The 23,882-nt window shown below is 41.2% G+C and overlaps 1 long non-coding RNA gene across 1 annotated transcript; it reads right to left on the reverse strand.

Annotated features, from left to right (window-relative positions):
• Positions 1–213: 213 nt before the first annotated feature.
• LOC116749810 lies at positions 214–23,650 on the reverse strand. Its single transcript, XR_004348700.1, has 3 exons — positions 23,505–23,650; positions 17,202–17,205; positions 214–225 (listed from the first exon to the last, which is right to left on the reverse strand). It is a non-coding gene; the product is annotated as an uncharacterized LOC116749810 (long non-coding RNA).
• Between the last annotated feature and the right edge of the window lie 232 nt (positions 23,651–23,882).

A 23,882-nucleotide genomic window follows, 5' to 3' on the forward strand; every position in this document is an offset into this window, starting at 1 on the left:
TTGTCTAGGGTAACAGTTCCCTTCTGGGAACAGGTCCTTTATCTGCATTATTTTAAGTAGTTGGAGGAAGGTCAGAGTTTCTTCCTGAGTCTTTTGGGCCTTTATTGTTTTCAGCTCAAAATAATCTGCATGCCAGAGAGACATTTTGGGATGGCAAATTTTGCTTCCCTACATCACCATCTGTTTAAACATCTTACACTTTGTAGTAAACAACTAACAAATTTCCTTTCCACCAAGTTTATCTAAGTACTTTCTGTATATCCAAATCAACCAGGAATTTCAACCTCTCTTTTCAAGTGTTAGACTAAAATTGTCTTCTAAACTGCAGGGAGGTTAGGCTATGGTGAAAAGCATTAAAAATGTCATCATTCAGCTAAAAAAGATGAATCAGGCGGTAACCTCTCTAAACATAAAATTCAATGACGGGATCTATTTGTCCTCAGACCTAATGAGATTTAACTCTCAGGTGGTAAAACGTGAGACATATTATTATATAACAATTATTAGAATTAAATGAAGTGAAAGGCTTCAGGCTATTCCTCATTTTGATCTATTGATTAAAACAATATTAAGCATCTATAAAGTAGTACAGTGTGGTCCCTATTGTGTTTAAAATAAAGGTTATGACCTTTTCAGTTAGAGGCAAATGTGTGTACTTTGAAATACTCCTTCTGACCCTTATAAAACTATCACTTTCCATCTCACGAACATCAAACATTTTCTGATTTTAATTCATCATTTTAAATTTGAAATTGATGCACTAAAGCTAAATGAATCGTATTAATGGGAACCCTAGGGAACCTCACCTAGTGTCAGTGTCTGGAATTCAGAGGTTCATTGGACAAAAAGGAAGAGATTTCTGGAAAGATCCCCTGCAGCTCCCTTCCTTGTGAAGCATTTGATGACAGACACTGTCATATCTATTAATCAAATCTTCTGTACACTGTGCAGTGTCTCAGCTGTACTGTGAAAATCAAGTCCCTTGGTTTTTCCCACACTTGAACCAGAGTAAGAAAGGAGCCATACCTCTCTGAGACCAGCATGGTGGGAGCCTGGGGAGGGAAATTCAGCATCTGGAATTCTGGGTCAAATGGTCCTGCTCAGCAGATATTCCCCTGCCAGCATGAGGCTTAGGGATGATAGGGTATTGTCTTTTGAAAGACAGTGAGATTTCCCTATAATGCCTCTGCCTCTTAGCTTCTGGAGCTGCTGCCCTGCCTTGAACGTCTAACTCAGAGAAGATTCTGATGGAAGGAATTTGGAGCCAGATGAGAGAGAAAGACAGTGGTAGATCTGTCTGAGGTCTCTGGAGTATTTCCACATTTGAAGGTCTATCCATTGGCTCAGATCTTGTTGGGCTTGTTTAGATGTTAATGGTAGGTTCCTCACAGTGTGGATTCCACAAGATAGGTTCCCCCTCTATATGCCCACTTCCTTCAAAAATCAATGAGTTTTTAAAGCACCTATTTTTGGGAGTATCATGGTTGATTTATTTCTCCCAACAGAAGGGATTTGGGGCAGAAGAAGTGTGATAATAACAAATAAATATTTGGTTTTTGTCCCTGGGTCCTGACACAGAGTTTCTAAAATCCTGGAATTTCCTAATAGGAGCATCTTTTGTTATTCGTAATGAGCCTCTTTCAACCACACCTGAGTTTAAGTTAATAAAGTAACTCTTGGTGGGACCCTGAATAGCTTCAGGATGGGGGCTGGTTGCCAGAGAAACCAACCCTGTGATTAGAGGATTGGAACTTTCACACCCCCCAGACATCTTGGGAGGGAAGAGGGGCTGGAGATTGAGTTCAATGACCACTGACCAATGATTTAATCAACCATGCCTACTCAATGGAACCTCCATAAAAAACCCTAAATAATGGAGAGCTTCTAGGTTGGTGGACACATTGAGATGCTGGAAGGGTGATGCACCCAGAGAAAGCTTGGAAGCTCCCCTCCCCCATACCGTGCCCTAGGCATCATTTCCATTTGGCTGCTCATAAGTTGTATCCTTTATAATAAACCACTAAATGTAGGTAAAGTGCTTTCCTGACTTCTGTGAGTCATTGTAGAAAATTGTCAAACCTGAGGAGGGGAAGGTCATGGGATTTATGGCAGATTGGTCAGCATTAAGGATGACAACCTGGACTTGCAACTGGTATCTGAAGTTGGGGCAGGCTTGTGGGACTGAGCCCCGAGCCTGTGGGTCTTTCTAACTCTGGGTAGTTTGTATCAGAATTGAATTGAACTGTAGTACACCCAGTTTGTGTGCAGAAAGATGGAGAATTAACTGGTGTGGGGAAACCCCACATGTTTGGTGTCAGAGTGTTGTGAGTAAAAATGGCACAGAAGAAGGAACCATAAGCACTCCTCTTCCCTAACTGTCCCGTTTCTCACAAAATACAACCATGGGGGAAATAGAGCACAACCATGAGCCAGACATGAGCAGAGAAAAAGATAAAACTCTTGAGCCATCTGACAACAGAGGGTTAGGGTAACTAATTAGAAGTAGAGGCTTATGGAAAAAGCTCTTTATAATAATACATATTTTAGAGGGAAGCACAAACTAATATAACACCTCCATACGTGTTTGCAGGTTTTCTCAATCTATGTCACTGTTATCTAACAATGCTTATTAACAAACCCCTTTTCTTATTTGTTTGGGGTTTTCTTCTTATTTAACTACTGGCTATGTAGTTTCTTTGTTATTCAGTTGATGGATGCCTGTTACCATTTAGATTTCAATTCAATCCTTTAAGAATGTGTTTTTAATTTCTCCCAGAAAAGGCCACATTTGGTAACATCTTGTCTCCCAGCTCCCTGGAAAGACGCCCTGTGTGGCTGCCTTCCCTCTGAATGGGCAGTGCTTTGTACTGGAGGCCTGACTTAAGCTCACTGGTCCTCAGACTTGCACATTAGAATCACCTGGGAAGCTTTTAAAAATCCAGGTTTCCAGGCAGCACCCCTGACTGATTAAATCAGGATCTCTCCTGTATGAGATCCAGGCAGAGTCTTTTTAAAAGCTCTTCAGGTGATTCGGGAGTGTGGCTGAGGTTATAAACCACTGCTTTAGACAGAGGTCTTACCTGAATATTACAACCTGGCCTCCATGAAAGTCTCTGGATATACCATGATTCAAAGGAGATAACTTTTCCTCACTCATCCTCCTAAAGAAATCCTAAATAAATAAAACAAAGCAAAAGTAGCTATTAAGGTAGAGTTCATGTTCTTTCTTTCTGCTCATTCCCTCCATCTTTCTCTTAAGAGCCATCTCTCCAACCTTAGAATGAAAGGCCAAAGTAGGTAAAAATACCAGTGAATGGTCCCTACTGCCTCATTTTATGACCTTTACTATTATTTCCTCTTTTTCTTTATTTTTTCTCTTTATTGGCTTTGTGATTCTTCTGCCTACATAGACACAATATTGAATTTATTTTGTGATTTGGGGCAGTTTAGTAACAGTTTGAAGTGCATTTTAACTCTTCAAGCAAAATAAAAATTAGTCATTTTAGCATAATATAGCTGTCCTGGGAATTTAACATTGTGTGTGTGTGTGTGTGTGTGTGTGTATGTGTGGTTTATATCCTTTATTCTGTCAATGTGGGATATCACATTCATTTAAAAAAAATTTTATTGAAGTATAGTCGATTTATAATGTTGTGTTAGTTTCAGGTGTATGGCAAAGTGATTAAGTTATACATATATTCCTTCTTTTTCAGATTCTTTTCCCATATAGGTTATTACAGGTTATTGAGTAGAGCTCCCTGTGCTATACAGTAGGTTCTTGTTGGATACCTATTTTATGTATGGTAGTGTGTGTATGTTAGTCCCAAGGTCCTAATTAATCCGTCCTTATTATTTCCTGATGTTGACTCTTCGTATTTAGTGCCTAATGATGTTTTAAAAGTCCTTGGCAACTTGTTCTATGAGAATTAGTTAATACTATGTCTCTGTGGTTCTTTATTCAACTTCATTCAGACTGAATCATCAATTCTATGTATTATCCAAAATCTGAATTAACACTTTTGTTGTCTCTTCCTCTGAGGCAGTGTAGAATTTAAAGTTCTCATGAACAATGATGACCCCTTATTCACTCATGTATCCCAGTGTCAGTAGAGCACCTGACCCAGAGTCGTGGCCCATAAATGAATCAGTTAGTTAAACAATGAATAAACAAATGGACAAATGCTGGGATGCAGACAGCTAAGCACTTACTGAAGTCAAATCAGAGAGAAGTTCACAGGTAAGGCAGAAGTTGTGTACCTACAACCAGTGCACGGTTATCAGGGAAGAAATCAAAATCAGTTCAGGCAAAATGTCCACAGTCTCTAGTCAGTCGGCAATGAAGGTGAATATGAAGACATATAAATAAACATAGCTGAGTAACCATAACAGGCTGAGAGTAATAAAAAGTCAAAATGAGTGACGTGCATAAATTGACTTAGGTAACTTCATAGAATCTGGAGATAACTGTGGCTTAAAGTCACTGAGAAGAGCTCCGTGGACTCAAGATAAACCTTTAAACACGGGCAGGATTTATGTAGTCAAGGCAGGGAAATGGCAGAGGCAAAAGTCTGGAGTTGGGAATGAATGGGGGGCATGAAGAAGCACCCAGGAGATGAGCCAAGTTGGATCAGAAGTTTCCTGGTGGGGAAAACAGAGTGTGTGTGTGTGTGTGTGTGTGTGTGCGCGCGCGTTTGTGCATGTGTGTGTGTGCATGTATGTGTGCATGTGTGTGTGTGTGATTAATGTATGCTGATATTTGAGTTTCATAATAATTTATCTGGTAGAAAGTATGAAGGTGAAGAACCAGAAACAGGAGTCAGTTTATTACTGTGATAACCTAGGTGCTGAGCATCTGGAAACAAGTGTAGGAAATAAGAACTAGAAAGAAAAGGTATTAAGATGAAGAGTCCACAAGACTTCAACACTGGTGTTCCATGAAACAAAGGAGAGGGAAGAGACAAAGATGATTCTAAAGTTTAGAAAATCTAAGTGAGACTCACCAAATTAATAAGAAGATGAAGGGAAAATACAGATCTCTCAACATTTTAGGATAGTATATAAAATCTTCTTGTTAGGATTACAAAGGCAATCTTAGGTAAACAAACTGGAAGTAAAGGTCTGTTCATTTCAGTGATCAGCTCTCCAGAGGATGTATAAATTACAATGGTAAATTTAAGTGGACATTTGATATAATTTATTTTCTGAAGCACAGATGTACATTATTTTCAATACAATTAACTTCTAACTGAAAATATCTATCCCAATGTCTGACAAGCTTTCTAATTTTATCAGAGAAAAAAGTTTTTCAGTAGGGCAGTCATGTATATAACACATTCTGAAGATTTATATCATCCTTGAATTTATAGGCCAGAGTACATTTTTTTTTTTTTTTCAGTACGCGGGCCTCTCACTGCTGTGGCCTCTCCCGTTGCGGAGCACAGGCTCCGGACGCGCAGGCCCAGTGTCCATGGCTCACGGGCCCAGCCGCTCCGCGGCATGTGGGATCTTCCCGGACCGGGGCACGAACCCGCGTCCCCTGCATCGGCAGGCAGACTCTCAACCACTGCGCCACCAGGGAAGCCCCAGAGTACAGCTTTAAGTGATCCAAATAAAACACAAGCAGAAGCTGAACGAATAGTAATACATTTCTGTATCAAATGCACATTCTGAATACATTTCATTTGTTTTAACTCTCAGTGAAATTGATGGAAACATCAGTATTCTTCAGTGGGACAGTCTAAAAGAAGATAGCCTTTTCAACACTCCTAGCAATAATGTTTCCAATTACATATCACAGCAATAGCAGCTATGGGCTTCCCTGGTGGCACAGTGGTTGAGAGTCTGCCTGCCGATGCAGGGGACACAGGTTTGTGTCCCGGTCCGGGAGGATCCCACATGCCGCGGAGCGGCTGGGCCCGTGAGCCATGGCCGCTGAGCCTGTGCGTCCGGAGCCTGTGCTCTGCAACGGGAGAGGCCACAACAGTGAGAGGCCCATGTACCGAAAAGAATAGCAGCTACTTGTATCGTTCAGTAATTTTGATAAGCAGTGCCAACATTCTCTGTATACAAAAGATTGAACTGAAGTCATTAGATCAGATTCTTATATTTTCCCTTATCTGGGCCTTTACTCTTGTGCCATCTCACTGGAATCCTTCTCTACGTGGTTAACGATCCATATTCTACCCACACTCAAGGGTCTGCTCAAATATCATTTCCCCTTTTCTGAAATTCTACGGCATTTGCCGTCTTTACATCTTGTCTTAGTCTGTTCAGGCTGCTAAAACAACAACCACAGACTGGGCAGGCTTATAAACAACAGTAATTTATTTCTCACAGTTCTGGAGGCTAGAAGTTGATCAGGGTGCCAGCACGATGAGGGTCTTCTTTCGGCTTGCAGAGTTATTGTATCCTCTCGTGGCGGAAGGAGGAAAGGGAACTCTCTTGGGCCTCTTTCATAAGGGCACTAATGCCATTGTAGGGACCTAATTACATCCCAAAGCCTCTGCTTCCTCATAGCATCACCTTGGGGGTTAGGTTTCAATGTATGAATTTTGGGGGGCCATATTCATCCCTTAGCACACCTCATTTAGACTTGTCATGTTCCATGCTTATTATTTATCTTTTCACTAGTGACTGTGGAAGAATCTCCCTGCAGGATGGAGGAACAAATTAAATTACACCTCCTCCAGGAAGTACCCCATAGATCCAGAAGGTGGAACATTCTGCAGTTCATCTGACCTTGCCTCTTTAACGAGACAGTACCATGAAAAAAGAGACTGACACATGAAATAATATCTATGATATGTAACAATCAGATGTCTTTCATGGTTTCGGGTTCAAACCTGGTTTGGACAAACTAGATATAAAGGACTTTTTTTTTAGCACAATTGGAGAAACTGTAATACAAACAGGATGGTAGATAAGAAGAAAAGTTAGGGACATGAAAAGTTGTAGATCGTTAACTGAAAAAAAGCAACTAACAAGTCAACACAAACAGTAGGACCCCCTAGAAAAAAGATGTGGAAGGCTATACACTGAGCATTTAATAGTGATAATCAGTGGGCAATGGAATGGGATCTTTTATGATCTTATTTCTGGCTTCTCTGCATTTTCTGACTTTCTACAATGTACATAATCTGCATTTTTTTGCAGTAAAAGTTTATCTTTTTAAGACTGAACTCTCCCTGTATCCCAGGTAACCTGTCCCTGCCTCCCATCTGCTTCTGCTCCCATGTTACATGTCAGTTGTACCCAGATCCACCCAGGAGCCCCACCAGAGACCTGGCTTTCCCTCACCCGCCACAGATTTTACCTCCTCAACATTCTCCAGTCTGTCTACTTCCCTCCTTCTCTTCTCCCACTGATCTGGATCCAGGCCTGATTATCTCTTACTGGGGGTTAAGCAGTAGTTTCCCAGCCAACCTCCTTGTCTCTGGTCAGCTTCTCTTTTCCAGCAGCCACCACAGCGAGCTCTCCAAAATGCCAGACGGGCAATATTATTCTCTTGCTTAAAATCTCTCAGTCATTCTGTATCCTCCACAGGATATGATCCAGGCTCTTAGTATGGGATGGAGGTCTCCTCAGGACTGGCCCTTGGGGATGCGTATCCCTCTTTATCCCTTGCCTCACGCTGTCCTAAGCTCCAGCACTACCACCTTGCACACATTGTGCCCTTACACACCTCACTCCTTTTCCTCGAGCTTTTCCTCTTTCTTGAATGTCCCTCCCCTCTCCCCCTTACCTACACAAGCCGAATTCCTATAATCCTCCAGCAAACCTTCCTTGGTAGTCCCTACACTCAGGCTGGGTGTCCCTCTCTCTGCATTCAGGGTCTGTGCGTACTCTACTGCTGTATTGACCACTTAGCTCAATGTACAGAAACCATCGGTCTTTGCATCCGCATCTCCCACTAAACTAGAATCTATTCCCAAGGAGGCATTGTGAAGTTTCTTGTTCACAGTCAGGTAGGTCAAGATACCCCCGTCGTCAAAAGCTGATCTGAATGGTGCACCCCTTCAGCAGTGGGAATCCCAAAGCTTGTCCAAGAAGCAACACCAAGACTGCAGACAGGAAGTCTGTCCCCAGAAAGAGGAGTAACGCCCACCCAGGGATGATGATGGTGGATTATCTCTGTGCTTGGCTGGATTGTGAAGCTACTGGAAAGCCACCAGCCTCCTGGGTTCCAGACGCCAGCCTGAGCCAACCCTGGGATGCTCTTTCCACCTGGCTTCCTGCCTTCTAGACCCTAGTTTCACTCTGGCACAGGTACACACAGATGCTCTATGGCCTTCCAAAAGTATTTTCTGTAGAACTTGACCCACTTTATTCAAACTTCCTATGCTCTAGTTTAGTCCCTGAGACGGGCTCCTGGGCAGTAGACCCTGATGACCAGTTGCTCCCTTGTAATTCCCAAGCCTAAGACTCTAAGCCTTGTTTTTCCAACTATGTCATAAGCTCCCCAAGAACAGGGCCAGTGCCTATATACGTCCTGGTGTTTAATGCTTAGCTCAGTGTTTTGCATGTAGCAAATTCAGCCCAGCTTTGGGAGTTCACTTATTTCCTGATTATTATCTTTCAAACCACTCATAATTCCGTGCTCTATTTGCTAACACTATTTTTGACATTCCAAGAACAGCCTGTATCCTAATCATGGGTTAGTATCTTTAACCATATCCTCATCTTCAGGTGATTTTAAAGTCTGCTTCCAGTCCTTTTCATCTACACACTCCCCATTAATTCATTTCTCCTCTGACTTGCCTCTTAAAAATTAATTTTAGTGCATTTTAAAAAATTTTATTGAAGTATAGTTGATTTACAGTGTTGTGTTAATTTCTGCTGTATATCAAATTGACTTATACGTATATATATTATTTTTCATATTCTTTTCCATTATGGTTTATCACAGGATATTGAATATAGTTCCCTGTGCTATACAGTAGGACCTTGCTGTTTATCCATTTTCTATATACTAGCTTGCATCTGCTAACCCCAAACTCCCACTCCTTCCCTCCGCCACCCCCTCCCCCATGGCAACCACAAGTCCATTCTCTATGTCTGTGAGTCTGTTTCTGTTCTGTAGATATGTTCATGTGTGTTGCATTTTAGATTTCACATATAAGTGATATCATATGCTATTTCTCTGTCTGGCTTACTTCACTTAGTATGATAATCGCTAGGTCCATCTATGTGGCTGCAAATGACATTATTTCATTCTTTTTAATGGCTAATATTCCATTGTATATGTATGTATGTGTCACATCTTCTTTATCCATTCAACTGTTGATGGACATTTAGGTTGTTTCCATGTCTTGGCTATTGTAAATAGTGCTGCTATGAACACAGGGATACATGTGTCTTTTTGAATTACAGTTTTGTCCATATATATGCCCAGGAGTGGGATTGCTGGATCACATGGCAACTCTATTTTTAGCTTTTTTGAGGAACCTCCATACTGTTTTCCACAGTGGCTACACCAATTTACATTCCCACCAACAGTGTAGGAGGGTTCCCTTTTCTCCACACCCTCTCCAGAATTTATTTTTTATAGACTTTTTAATGATGGCCATTCTGACCAGTGTGTGGTATATTTTTAGCACATTTTAAAGCACTTTTTGCCAAAAGCACACTGGGATCAGCTATATTCTGGAAATATGTGTGTTTCTTTTTCAATTGCCTTCAACTGGATTATTAAATTCTCTTTTTTCTTCCAAGTTCTGTAGATGTTGCTCTATTACCTCCTGTGTTCACTGCTGGAGAGGAGAAGTCTTAGGCTAAGCAGGCTTTAGTTCTTTGGGAAATAATATCCTCCTAAGCCTTCCTTCTCCCACTCCATGGAATGATGCACAGTCAGCTGTCAGCCACATGGCCAATGTGGGGCCTGGATTTCCCTGGCTAGAGTCTTCTGAGGCCCATTAGACCGTTAACTGCTGAGAAGAGACACCGTGAGGGCCTGGAGGACAAGGTAGGGACTAAGCCTGGGTTCTGGGACCCAGTGGCCTCAGGGTTCAGAACAGGAGAGCAAGAGAAAGCAGACAGAATCAGAGCAGGATCAGGGAAGCCTTCCGGTCCATTTCAGGAGCCTGAGATGTGATGTGAGTGGATTACTCAGCCTAGATTCAAGGACTGGGGCTAGAAAGATAGGACCCTTTCTAGATTTAAACATTTAACTACAATATGTACTTTGTTTTTTCACTGTCTTTGCAACGTGCATGTATATCTTCTTTCTGTTACCTTCCTCTACCTGCCCATGATCACCCATCTCAAGCCTTTGTTCTTAGATTTTAGATTTAGATGTTAAATGTTATTAGATTTGTAAAAAGATTTTTTTCTCTGTTCACTTTTCATTATTATTTCTGATCTATTTTCTCTACTTACTTTTTTCATAACAATAGTTTATACATTGGCAGCTCTCCATACCTGCCTCTTTATTCAAATTTTTTCTTCAGGGCTTCCCTGGTGGTGCAGTGGTTGACAGTCCGCCTGCCGATGCAGGGGACACGGGTTCGTGCCCCGGTCTGGGAAGATCCCATATGCCACGGAGCGGCTCGGCCCGTGAGCCATGGCCACTGAGCCTGCACGTCCGGAGCCTGTGCTCCGCAAAGGGAAAGGCCACAACAGTGAGAGGCCCGCGTACCGCAAAAAAAAAATTTTTTTCTTCAGAAGAAAACATAGGAGAATATCTTTGTGGCTTTGAGTTAGGCAAAGATTTCTTAGAAGGGGTATAAAAAGCACAGACTATGAAAGAAAAATTTGATAAATTGAACTCCATCAAAATAATGTTTGTTTCTTGGAAAATACCATTAAAAAATGGAAAGACAATCCACAGGTTAAAAAATATATATTTATAAAAGATATATCTGAGGGACTTCCCTGATGGTCCAGTGGTTAAGACTTTGCCTTCCAATGCAGGGGATGCAGTTTGGATCCCTGGTCAGGGAGCTAAGATCCCATATGCCTCACAACCAAAAAACCAAAACATAAAACAGAAGCAATATTGTAACAAATTCAATAAAGACTTTTAAAATGGTCCACATCAAAAAAAATCTTTAAAAAAAATTAAAATAAAAGATATATTTGACAAAGGACTTGTATCTGGAATATAAAAAGAACTCTTAAAACTCAACAATAAGAAGATACACAATCTGAAAAATGGGCACAGAAGTTTGACTAGACATTGACAAAAGGAGAATATTTTAATGGCCAACAGGCAGATGGAATGATGGTTAGCATCAGTAGGCAGTAGGGGAATACAAATTAAATCCTTAATGAGATGCCATTATGTATCCATTAGAATGGCTAAATTTAAATGACTGCTAATACCAAGTGTCAGTGAGAATGTTGTAGAGCTGGAACCCTTATGTTTTATTGCTGAGGATTTAAAATGGTACAGCCCCTTTGAAAACAGTTTGACAGTTTCTTTAAAAGTTAAGCAGGGACTTCCCTGGCGGTACAGTGGTTAAGAATCCACCTGCCAATGCAGGAGACACGGGTTCGAGCCCTGGTCCGGGAAGATCCCACATGCCACGGAGCAATTAAGCCCATGTGCCACAACTACTGAGCCTGCACTCTAGAGCCCGTGAGCCACAACTGCTGAGCCCGTGTGCCACAACTACTGAAGCCCACGCACCTAGAGCCCGTGCTCTGCAACAAGAGAAGTCACCACAATGAGAAGCCTGTGCACAACCGAGTAGCCCCTGCTCGCAGCAACTAGAGAAAAGCCCGCGTGCAGCAACAAAGACCCAACACAGCCAAAAATAAATAAATTTTTTAAAAAATTAAAAAAGAAAAGTTAAGCATATATTTGCCATATGCATGCACCAGCTTACTAATGTATTTACCAACATTTTCATTCCTAGGTGCATAGCTAAGAAAAATGAAAACGTATGTTCCTACAAAACTTTTATGCAAAAGCTCATAGTAACGTTATTCATAATAACCCCCCAAATGGAAACCACCGAAATGTTTATCTATGGATAAGCACAATGTGGTATATCCATACAAGGGATCCAGCTATTAAAAGAAATGAACTACTGAAATACACAACACAAATGAATCTTAAAAACATCATACTAAGTGAAAGGAGTCAGACACAAAAGAGTATATACTATATGATGCCATTCATAAACATTTCTGTAAAAGGCAAAACTAGAATGACAGAAAGCTGATCAATGGTTCCCTGGGACTAGGGGCTGAAGTGGGAATGGGAATTGAGTGCAAAGGGGTACAAGGGGTACAAGGGGTGGTGAAAGTGTTCTAAAACCTGACTGTGGTTGCACAACTGTGTACATTTAACAAAAGCCATCAAACGGCATGCCTATAACGTGCAATTTTATTGTGTATAAATTATACCTCGATGCTGTAAAAAGAAATATTTCCTTTGCATTCTAAATCATTTCCTTGAGCTAGTCATCAACACATGAGTCAATTTTCTACAGTGTTAGGTAGAATAATACTTTTTATTCCTTTCAATTAAAGTTTTATTTTAGTTTGTGTGTATGTGTGTGTTTATTCCAAATATACTTTTTTATTGAGAACTAAGGAAATATTAACTACATTTTTCTTCTGTTCCATGAGCAAATCTATTTCATGGGGACAGGGTAGGTTTTTCTCAAAGCAATAATACATTATAAATTTGCTGGTAAATTTGTTCACAATTCTATTTGCCGTCTATGTTCTTGTTTTAGAGGGTAAATTTGTTGGTCTTTGATGAGTATGTTGGGAAGCTGTTTCCCAAGCCTGGAAGTCTGGATGGGAAGGCTCAGGGTGGGTGGAGAAGAGGGTCTGTGGGACTTGGGATCTCAGAGCAGAAAGCAGGAGAGGGCTGGGGCTTTGCACTGCACCTCTGCCTGTGGAGAGCAGGACTCAGATTGCGGCCTAAGCACAGGCAAGCAGGGCAGTTAGTTATGTCCAAGCCCCGATCATCAGGCATACAGCGCAGACTGGAGGCCGGCTGAGGAGAGCTGGGGCCACAGGGAAAGGCCAGTCAGGGGGCCAGGTGGGCGGAGCTGCCTCTCTTCTTCCCCTGAGGGCAGAGAATTGGAGAAATACCTACAGAATCTGGAATGGTTCCAGTTCTTCTGATTCTCACAGTAGCTCCTGGAAATTCTCTCCTTTATGGATGGATGGATGGGAGGCTGGGAAAAGAGGCTCGGAACTTTCGTGCCTCTCCACCCTCCTCCAAGGTTTCCAAGTACCCCTGTCGTGGCTCTTGAAATCCCTAAGTAGCACTGGTTCCTATAAGAGCTCTCAAGATGCGAATGGGTATAAGGAGCTTTGTTTTTCAAAGGAAATGTAAACGCTTCCTTAGGTCTCTAAAGAAAACATGCCTTTGGTTCTCTTAAGGTGGGCTATGTATTCTTAACAGACAATGAAACAATTTCTTTTCCGAGTTGCACCTTAGGAGTAACTGCTGTTAGAAAAGTCTTGTAAACATCTAATTCTTCTCTTCTAAATCCCATCCTCATCCTCCTCCTGCCCCTCCCTCCTTTCTCATTTCTTAACACAAAACAGTTGCACGTTTGTGCCCCACTACAGGCCTATCCAATGAGATGTTCCCTCTGCAGAACGGGGACTGTGTTAAAGAGCAGCTTTGTGTTTCCCATGGTCTCTAGGACTGCCTTGCCCTCAGTGACTGTTCAGGACTATTGTTCAATTACATTTAATTGGGCTGGAATAACCATTTGGGAAGAGGCAGTGGGGTGCTGGGGATGCAGAAGCCTCTCAATAGAACTTCAAATATAGGTGGAAAGGGAGAAAGATGAATGTGTTAGAGGATAATTCCAGAAAGTAGGAGGGAACAAAGGACTTGAAGAACAAATAGGCTCCGAGAGAGTCTTATGAAAGCAGCAGCATTGGCGGGCGACTACAGAAAGGAAGAGACGGTTATTATCCGAACACTCAGAAAGGCTGGCATATTGTCCTGGCCCAGTGCCAGGCGCACGTGATGATCTGGCGAGGATTATCAGAGCTTTTCTGTTAAAGCAGGGATCACATGTGTGCTGAGAATGTGTTCTTTCTCTGGGCTTGAGGTGACAGACGGCCACATCACACACCATCCTTTTTCCATTCCGGTTCCAGCCAAGCAGTAAACCCAGTCATCACCCAGTCTGTCTCAACCATGTGGTTCAGCCAGCTGAACCAAATATTTTCAGAATGTGGAATGTAAACAAGGTTCCCACTGTTAGCAATTCTGTGTCATTTACTTGTGGTTATTTTATTTTACTTTAAGTCACATTTAAATTCAAAAGATTGCCAGCCTGCATGATGCATGTAAACAAATCAGAAATATAGATTAGAATTGCAGCTGATTAGTTAGCTGTGAAAGTGTCTGTGGAAATGGAAGAAGAGGGGAGACAATCTATTATGCTCCTGGGATATTGCTTCTCCACAGGAAATTCGGTGGTGAAAAGGGCTTTAAAAGCAATGACTTTAGTCATCTGGGTTTTCTACACACTGATTACAGTAAATGCGAATAGAATACCTAGGCCACCAGTGCTCACGTGCGTGACACAGCTTCACAAAGGAAAACAGGGAGCGATTCCGAGATGGAAAAAAAAAGTCCCGGGAACCTGCCTTAGCAGACGGTGATCACCAAGTGTGTGTCTTTCATGCTATTGAAGTTGTTTTTCAAGAAAACACCATTTCCCAGGTCTGTCATTTCCCGTTTGAAAATATGTGTCTACGGTGTATGCTGCTAAGTGAAAAGGGGGGGGTGAACCTCCTGCTACTCACAGAGAATCCAAATCGAGACTTGCCTTCCTTTATAAATTTCCTCTGAAACGTACTCTGTCTTCCACATCAATAGGGAGCTAAAGGAGGCATAACAATTTCATTATTTACCCATAGGCCTATAGGATTGATGTTTTCCTGGCACAATGCCATGAATTATACATTTTCTAAAATGTTGTTGACCCTTTATAGTTACATTGCCCACATTTCTGATATTATTTGGGAGTTGGTAAGCTAACGTGAAAATGTGCTTAAAAAGACATTTCTCTGAATTTTTCATGGTACCTTCTGAACTGTGGTTAAGTAGCAATCCTGGGGTCACAGATAAGTCAGGCAGCGGCAGATGTACCCCTGCGAACTCACCGTATTCCATCTTCCCTGGCTTCTTCCTCCTTTACCCCAAAGTAATTGGTTTCCAGCTCACCCAATTAGTCTCATCACACTTTCTCAAGTGACACCAGCTGTATCAAGACTCAGAAGAATATTCCTCGGGATAAAGCCCCATGGAATAACGTTGTATGCCTTGCAAGATTAGGCACCTGGAGGACTGGAGGAACAATCACCTTGAACCACAGATTATTTGCGTCATTTGGCAAAAGGAAAAGCAGCTTCCTCTAGCGGGTGAGATTTGAAAAAGTTTTCATCTGAGAAGGAGAAATAGATAGCTCAAGAACGGGAGCTTGGCGTGCTGGGAGATGTGGGCAGGGGGTAATCGTACTTTGAGTTAATGGCTCTGCAGGTAGATTTTGTTCTCACACCTGAGCATCTGACAAAGACATGTGAAAGTTCATTGTTGTCAGGTAGAGCCCAGAAACCAAACGGAACCTTCCTCCGGTGGGAAAGATGGAAGGTTAATCTTCCCGTACACTTCTGGTTCCTTTAAGAAACATAAATTTCAACTCAATCTGTCGTCCATTTGTTCTGAAAACAAATCATGTATGGTCGATTATGGAATAATGATTGTCAATCTCTTGGGAGTACGTTGCTACACTTTTCTGTGTTCTCTGTGTCTGGAATCTCCTACTTTTCCATTGCATGTGCCCCTTCTCATTCCTCTTAGTACGCACATGGACAATGTGGGAGCCAGACTTTAATTAGGCATCTGATTAAAAGCCACATCTTGAGCATTTTTGCGAGAACTGTTTTCAGGGTGAATAATTCTTATTGAGAGAAGAGTCTTTCTTGATCTAACTTGAATTTCCTTGATCTAAATTTAAACCATGCTTGCCCATTTTATTATGAGGAGAAACATTTATTCCTCCCACTCAAAATTCCAGTTTGGCTCATGAAGGAAGGGGCATCTACCTACACCCCTAAAGGGGCATTGGCGGGGGGCATTGAAGAGCTTGACATCCATCAGGCCACATTGCACTCATATGAAGGGTTGCTATGTTCTTTCTGGCTCAAATTCTCCCTTTCTGGATAGACAAGGGGGACCATTGCTGTCCTCTGCTTCCTGTCCCCCAAGGGTCCCAAAGTGCACTAAAACCCACCCCATGCCTCTCTCCCCAAGGTACTCTAGGGCCTGGAAATCTTCAAGGAAAGGAGTTAGGATCCTTACTTTAGCCCTAGATTGTAATCACATTCTCTAACACACTTTTCCTGCATTGGTGGGTCGGGAAGTACAGGGGAGGAGAGTCTTTGATCTGATCTTTCTTTTTCTTTCTGTTTTTTTTTTTTTTTTTTTTTGGCTGCACTGCATAGCTTGTGGGATCTTAGTTCCCCAACCAGGGATCGAACCTGAGCCCTCAGCAGTGAAAGTATGGAGTCCTAACCATTGGACCACCAACGAATTCCCTGATCTGATCATTTTTTAAAAGTGTGCCTATTGGTCCCCATAAGATAGGTCTTAATTGAGTGCATCTGCCAGAGGCTGGAGGAGATAGCGGTCTTAGGCCCTGCTGTGGCCTGAATGTTTGTGTCCCTGCCAAAAATTCATGTGTTGAATTCCTAATGCCCAATGTGATGATATTAGGAGGTGGGGTCCTTGGAAGGTCAGGAGGGTGGAGCCCTCATCCACAACATTAGTGCTCTTATAAAAAAAGAGACACCAGAGAGCTCCCTAACCCTTTCCACCATGTGAGGACACAACAAGAAATTTGCAACCTGAAAAAGGGTCCTCACTCAGCCTTACTGGCACCCTGATCTAGGACCTCCAGCCTCCAGAACTGTGAGAAATAAATTTCGGTTGTTTATGAGTCACCTAACATGCAGTATTTTTGTTTCAGCATCCTGGATGGACTAAGGCCCCAACACCTAATACCCAAGTATCTCCATAGAGATTATTGTGCTTATAATTGTACTACGTGCAAAATAAGACACTTGGAGTGATCCAAAAAGGGACATGCCCTGATCTCCATCCTCAAGAAGTTTGCTGATTTATCTCTGTTGGTTGATTGATTCCAGGGACCTTTCTATTTCCTGTAGGCCTTGTTTTATAAGATGGTAATAATTTTATAGCTTCCTTTCTGGACATTTCTAGTTTGTAAACTGTGATTCTGAGAGTACACAGAGTATGCTACTAAGGTCCCATCAAAATGAAATACTACTTTCTGATCTTGCAGAGTCAGAGCTTTGCATATGTGTTAAGCTGTAAAACTAAGCATCCTTGTCTAAACAATGGGCACCACTTTGGCTGTTGATGGAGCATCTGTGAGTGTATCATGCTCTCTGCCAGGCTCACACTTCTAGTGTCATCCAGCTGGGAGCAGCTCTCCCTGATTCAAACACACATGCAGCACGCATTTTAGCACTTAGCCATCCTCTCTTGCTGTTTAGTTCAAAAATAGCACACAGGTCAGGGAGCCAGGTTACCCAAGAATTTAGACTAAATTTCATTGGCCAGTTCAAACCTTAGTGCTGTACATATGTTTGGTTATTACAGTATCTTCAGATTTTGTCTTTCAAGTTTTGGTAACAATGGCTCATGTTGATAGCACATTGCTGTTCCAGCTTCCTGAAGCCTGTTTTTTAAATTTGATTTGTTACTTCTATTAGTTTATCACTGGGTAGGGTTCTCTCAGGTTGAACTAAGAGTGTTTAAGATGGTTGTAGGAGAATTACTTTTCTTTCTCAAAGGCAATTGGCAGTTGCAAAAAAATCCATCAAAGGACTCATAAGTAAAATATATGTTATTTTTTATTTGAAAGGGAACACATACTGTTCACATACTGTTTAAATTAAGAAGAGAATAAAACATTCTATTTAATAAAAACAGCAAATGGTAGAAATGAATACATTGATTCTATATTGTGTACTAATTAAAAGACCCAGAGAGAAAAGAAGAATAGAAATAGAAAAAGAAAAATAGTCTATGGCCATTAAAAAAAAAAGAAGAGGAAAAGAGGGAAGACCAAATAGAAACGGAGATACAGAAAAAAATACAAACATATGGAAAAGCAAGAGAGAGAGAATCTTGTAAAAAGTAACAGCAAACAGTGGCTTTTTAATATGTTGCCATTAAACAATGAAACGTTTTTATAACTAGAGCATAAATGAAGTGATCCTGGAGACCATATTCAGAGCAGATACCTGAGGTAGAACCTGAGGGCCAGTGTTTTCCCAGCTCTGCTTTTAAGAAAGAAATATTAGATGACCCAGCAATTCCACTCCTGGGTATATATCTGAAAAAAACACTAATTCGAAAAGAAATATGCACCCCAACATTCATAGCAGCGTTATTTACAATTGCCAGGATATGGAAGCAACCTAAGTGTCCATCAGCAGGTGAATGGATAAAGAAGATATACAGATGTGGTATACATCTGTATATATATACAATGAAATACTACTCAGCCATAAAAAAGAATGAAATTTTGCTATTTGCAGCAAAATGGATGGACTTGGAGGGCGTTATGATAAGTGAATAAGTCAGAGAAAGACAAATACAGTGTGGTATCATTTATATGTGGAATCTAAAAAACACAGCAAACTGGTGAATATAACAAAAAAGAAGCAGACTTACAGATATAGAGAACAAACTGGTGGTTACCAGTGGGGAAAGTGAAATTTTGAGGGGTAATATAGGGGTAGGGGATTAAGAGGTACAAACTACTAGGTATAAAATAAGCTACAAGGATATATTGTATAATCATGGGGAATATAGCAAATATTTTACAATAACTATAAATGGAGTATAACCTTTCAAAATTGTGAATTACTATATTGTACACCTGTAACTTATATAACATCACTTCAGGCGGGGCACCAAGTAGGAGTTTGAAAGGGAAAAGAGTAAGTCACAAGGCATAAGAGCATTGCTGTCAACTAGTTTCCACACACCGTATCATCAGTCTTTCCCATAAACCTGAGGAGAGACCATTGGAAAATGGTGGGAAACCTGTATTGAAAGCACAGCAGTGATTCTATCTGAGCTGGAGTCCTCCCCCATCCCAGGAAACCCCCTTTACTGCCCAAGTATTCCCTCACTTCCCTGAAACACAGGATACACGTTTAATCATTTTAAGTGAACATTTTGTAAGAGCGGGGCTACATTCAAGCCCAACAAAACAACATATGCCTCGGCACTTGGTGTGGGACAAAAAAGATGAGGAGTATCAAAAGCAGAGAGGAAATCTTTGGAAAGGGATGGGAAGAGATTTTTTTTTTTTTTCCGGTACGTGGGCCTCTCACTGTTGTGGTCTCTCCCGTTGTGGAGCACAGGCTCCGGACGCACAGGCTCAGCGGCCATGGCTCAGGGGCCCAGCCGCTCCGTGGCATGTGGGATCTTCCCGGACCGGGACACAAACCCGCGTCCCCTGCATCGGCAGGCGGACTCTCAACCACTGCGCCACCAGGGAAGCCCAGGGAAGAGATTTTTTTTTAAGGCAACCTTCGATTTTTTTTAAATCTAGCTAATTTTAACTTTAAAATTAACTAACTAGTCTGTTAACTGACATGGTTTTTCCTGGGGTGTAACTTGAAGCCTGTGGCATTCCCAATGTGCCATGTGGATGACACCCTACATGGGGGCTGCCACAAAGTGCGTTTTGGTTTTCAAGAGGCTGCAGTTTTAACTAGCCATGTTCTAAGGCATCACAAGGGCGTGTGTTCTGGTCCAGTTGTGTTTTAGGGTGTTGCAAGAAGATCTGGCGTTTATCCAACTCAGCGGAAATGCTGAATGAAGCAGTTGTGGTTTTCATTTCTAGGATCACCTCTTTGCAACGACCATGCCCTCTTTTCAAAATAAAAATAACAACTTGGGAACTATATTAAAATCTTTAGATCTCCTTTTAAAAATCTTTAGATTTTTGAAGTCTCTGCTGATTTCTCAAAATTTGAAGTTAATGACCCTATCCTAACTTTAGTCAATATCCCAAGTATCTATCATTTAAAAGAGGTACTTTCATCCATAAGCTAACCTCACTTTCTGCCCTATTATCAGAAAGAATATAAATTCAGGTTTCTGGTGCAATCGACCTTTATTTTTAAAGACTGAGGCTAGAAAGTCCCTCCCCTAATAATGTTAACTGTATCAGCGGTCCCCAGCCTTTTAGGCACCAGGGACCGTTTTCATGGAAGACGATTTTTCCCTGGACCAGTGGGCGGGGGCGAGGGGGATGGTTTGGGGATGATTCAAGCACATTATTGTGCACTTGATTTCTATTATTATTACATTGTAATATATAATGAAACAATTACACAACTCACCATAATGCAGAATCAGTGGGAGCCCTGAGCTTGTCTTCACTTGCCACTCACTGATAGGGTTTTGATACGAGTCTGCACGCAACTGATTTATTATGGTCTCTGTGCAGTCAAACCTCTCTGCTAATGATAATCTGTATTTGCAGCCGCTTCCCGGCACTAGCATCACGGCCTCAGCTCCACCTCAGATCATCAGGCATTAGATTCTCATAAGGAGCGGGCAACCTAGAACCCTTGCATGCGCAGTTCACAGTAGGATTCGTGCTCCTATGAGGATCTGATGCCGCCGCTGACCTGACAGGAGGCGGAGCTCAGGCGTAATGCGAGCGATGGGGAGCGGCTGTAAATACAGATGAAGCGTTGCTTGCTCGCTCACTGCTCACCTCCTGATGTGTGGCCCATTTCCTAACAGGCCATGGACCGCTACCAGTCCGTGGCCCGGGGTTGGGGACCCCCAATCTATATCTTTCCATTCCTTATTAAGAGAAAGGAAACAATTTTCCTTTTTCTTTTTTTTTTTTTGTTGTTGTTGCATCCATCCCAACTTCATTATAATTCAAGAAGGAACCATCTGACTTACCCTTTTCTTAAAAATTGAACTATAGTTGATTTATGATGCTGTGTTTATCTGAATTACTTTTTGAACTACCTATGAAGAAAAGGGCTGTGTAAGTAAAAAATGAGCATGATTACAAGGCCAATAACTGGCCCACCTAAGATAAGAGCTTTCAGCAACTTTATGAGAATAATTTGCTTACAATTAATATAACAAATATAAACACATCGCTGATGGGAATTTAAAATGATACAGGCACTTTGGAAAACAGTTTGTCAGTTTCTTAAGTTAAACATACACTTACCATATGATCCAGCAATTTCACTCCTAGGTATCTGCCCAAGAGAAATGGAAACATATGTCTGTCCAAGACTTCCACACAATGTTCATAGCAGCATTATGCATGATAAGCAAGAAGCTGGAAACACTTCAAAAGCCCATCAGCTGATGAATGGATAAGCACACTGTGGTACAGCCATACAATGCACCAATAAAAAGGAGAGAACTGTGGATACAGTCAACAACATAAATGGACCTCAAAAACGTGATGCTAGTGAAAGAAACCAGACACATAGACTATGTATTGTATAATTCCATTGATGTGAAATTTATAGAAGGGGTAAAACTATAGAGACAGAACGCAGATCGGTGGTTACCTTGGGGCTGAGATGGGAGTGGGGATCATCTGCAAACAGACATGAGAAGCCAATGGGATGATGGCATTGTTGTAACACTGGATTGTGGTGATGGTTGCACAACTGTGTACATTTACTATAACCTGTCTAGTTGCCACTTAAAATGGGTGAATTTTATACCATGTAAATTATGCCTCAGTATAGCTGTTTTATAAAAGAGCATATATAGTAGCAGAAAAAATAAAATCTGTGACTATCTATTTACCTTTACAAAAAGAAACCCAGGAAGGATAAACCAGAAAACCCCCAAGTTGGTTACATATAAGGGGATATGGAAATAGGGGTTGAGGACGGAGTGGCATTTATATGAATATACCTTTCTGTACAGTTTTCCTTTTGGAAATATAACCTTCTACATATTCAGAAATTAAATTAATAAGGATGGGATGGGGAAAATAAAATAGAGAGCAAACTGAAACAAATCAGACCAGTTAGATTTCAAATGAGTTGTATAGCTACACAGAAGGAAAACAGAAAAAGAAAGAACTAATCTGAGCAAGGTCTGAACACAGTATTGGACTGTATGCCCTCAGTTTGTGGCAGAGTAATGGGGCACAGAGGAAATTACAAACAAATCCTGAACTCTTTTCAGTAGGTTTGGTTTGTGTAGAGGCAATAATGAAGCAATTCTGAAATCATTTTAGATGTTTTATGCAAGTGAGCAAATAAGTAAATGTATTGTTTTGGGGATTCAAGGTTCTCACTGAAAAAAACCCCAAAAACCTCATGCCAGTATGGAATAGAAAAAAGCAAGGATAAACCCTGTGGGGCTGAATGGAAATTGAAATTATTGCTATGAATGCATGATTTCTAAAATATGTACATGTATTTATGCATACACATATGTCTATATGCATGCATGTCTATATATGTATGTGTACACCTGTGTATACATATGTACATGTATTTATGCATATGCAATCCATTGATTTTCTACCTCACTCAATTGAGGGAACATTTTAAATTTATGTGCATATTTATACACACATGTGTATGTATACATATATACATGTGTGTGCATGTGTATGTATGTATATGTATAAATATCCATTGAGTTTCTAGTTCACTCAACTGAAAGGTGCAAGAAGGAAAGACTTCCAGGACCAATGAGCATATGTCACCCCAAGATCTTGGTTTCTAACATCTTTCCTTAGGAACCAAGACTCTTCATAGAAATGGCTGAATTCAAGGCTGGGGCAGGCAGGTACAAGAAAAGCCTGGAAAATCTTTTTATGCCAGATATTAAGGAAGTGCTCACCATGATGGGGAGAGGGGTATCACATATCACAGGAGCCAGCTTATAGGGGCTCCACTGGCCATATCAGGTGCAATTTGAGCATGAAAATAATTATGTACAGAAGTGAATTATAAATCATTGAAAAAATAGGTATAATGAGTGCATACCTATAATAAACATAGAAATAACTGAGACAAATAGGGAGGGTTCCTGCTTAAAATGGAATACCAAGTGCCAAATGGTAAATGGAGAGGGAGTGCTAGAATTGGAAAATAACCATTTTGCAACCATGATAGTAAGGATCAGTTCAGCAGAAATCATCAGTGGATGCTGAATCCAGAAGGAAATTTTGATGAGGGGCAAAATATTTGCATGGACATAAAGTGTATCCCTCAGTATCCCTTGGTATCCATGAGGGTTTTGTTCCAGGACCCCTGTGGATACCAGAACCTACAAATGTTCAAGTCTCTTATGTAAAAGGGTGTAGTATTTGCATATAACTTAGACACATCCTCCCACATACTTTAAATCATCTCTAGGTTATTTATAATACCCAATGCTATATAATGCTCTGTAAATAATTGGCAGTACACTGCACATTCAAGTTTTGACTTTTGGAAATCTCTGGAAATTTTTTCCGAACACAGTAAGTCCCCTACATACCCCTACATATGAACCTTCAAGCTGCGAACTTTCAAAGATGCGAATGTGCTTTCACACGTCCAGTCACGTGAAGTTAGTTCACGTGTCTGGCATACATTGTCATGTGCATGCATCCTCTACAAGCTGTTGTGCAGCTTGCCCTCCATCTCCTGTTGCTGACGATCCTTCAGCTCTACCACGTCCCACCTCCTCTCCCTCCTCCAGTCAGTAACTCTTCTTGCCTGTTCACTCGATGCCAGCCCCTGTGTGCCAGCTGTTGTGCTGTTCTTTTCAAGGTACTGTACTGTAAGATTAAACGTGTTTTCTTTATTTTTTGTGTTTGTTTGTTTTTTATGTATTATTTGTGTGGAACATATTA

Source organism: Phocoena sinus, chromosome 2 (genome assembly GCF_008692025.1).
Source record: "Phocoena sinus isolate mPhoSin1 chromosome 2, mPhoSin1.pri, whole genome shotgun sequence".
Taxonomy (NCBI): domain Eukaryota; kingdom Metazoa; phylum Chordata; class Mammalia; order Artiodactyla; family Phocoenidae; genus Phocoena; species Phocoena sinus.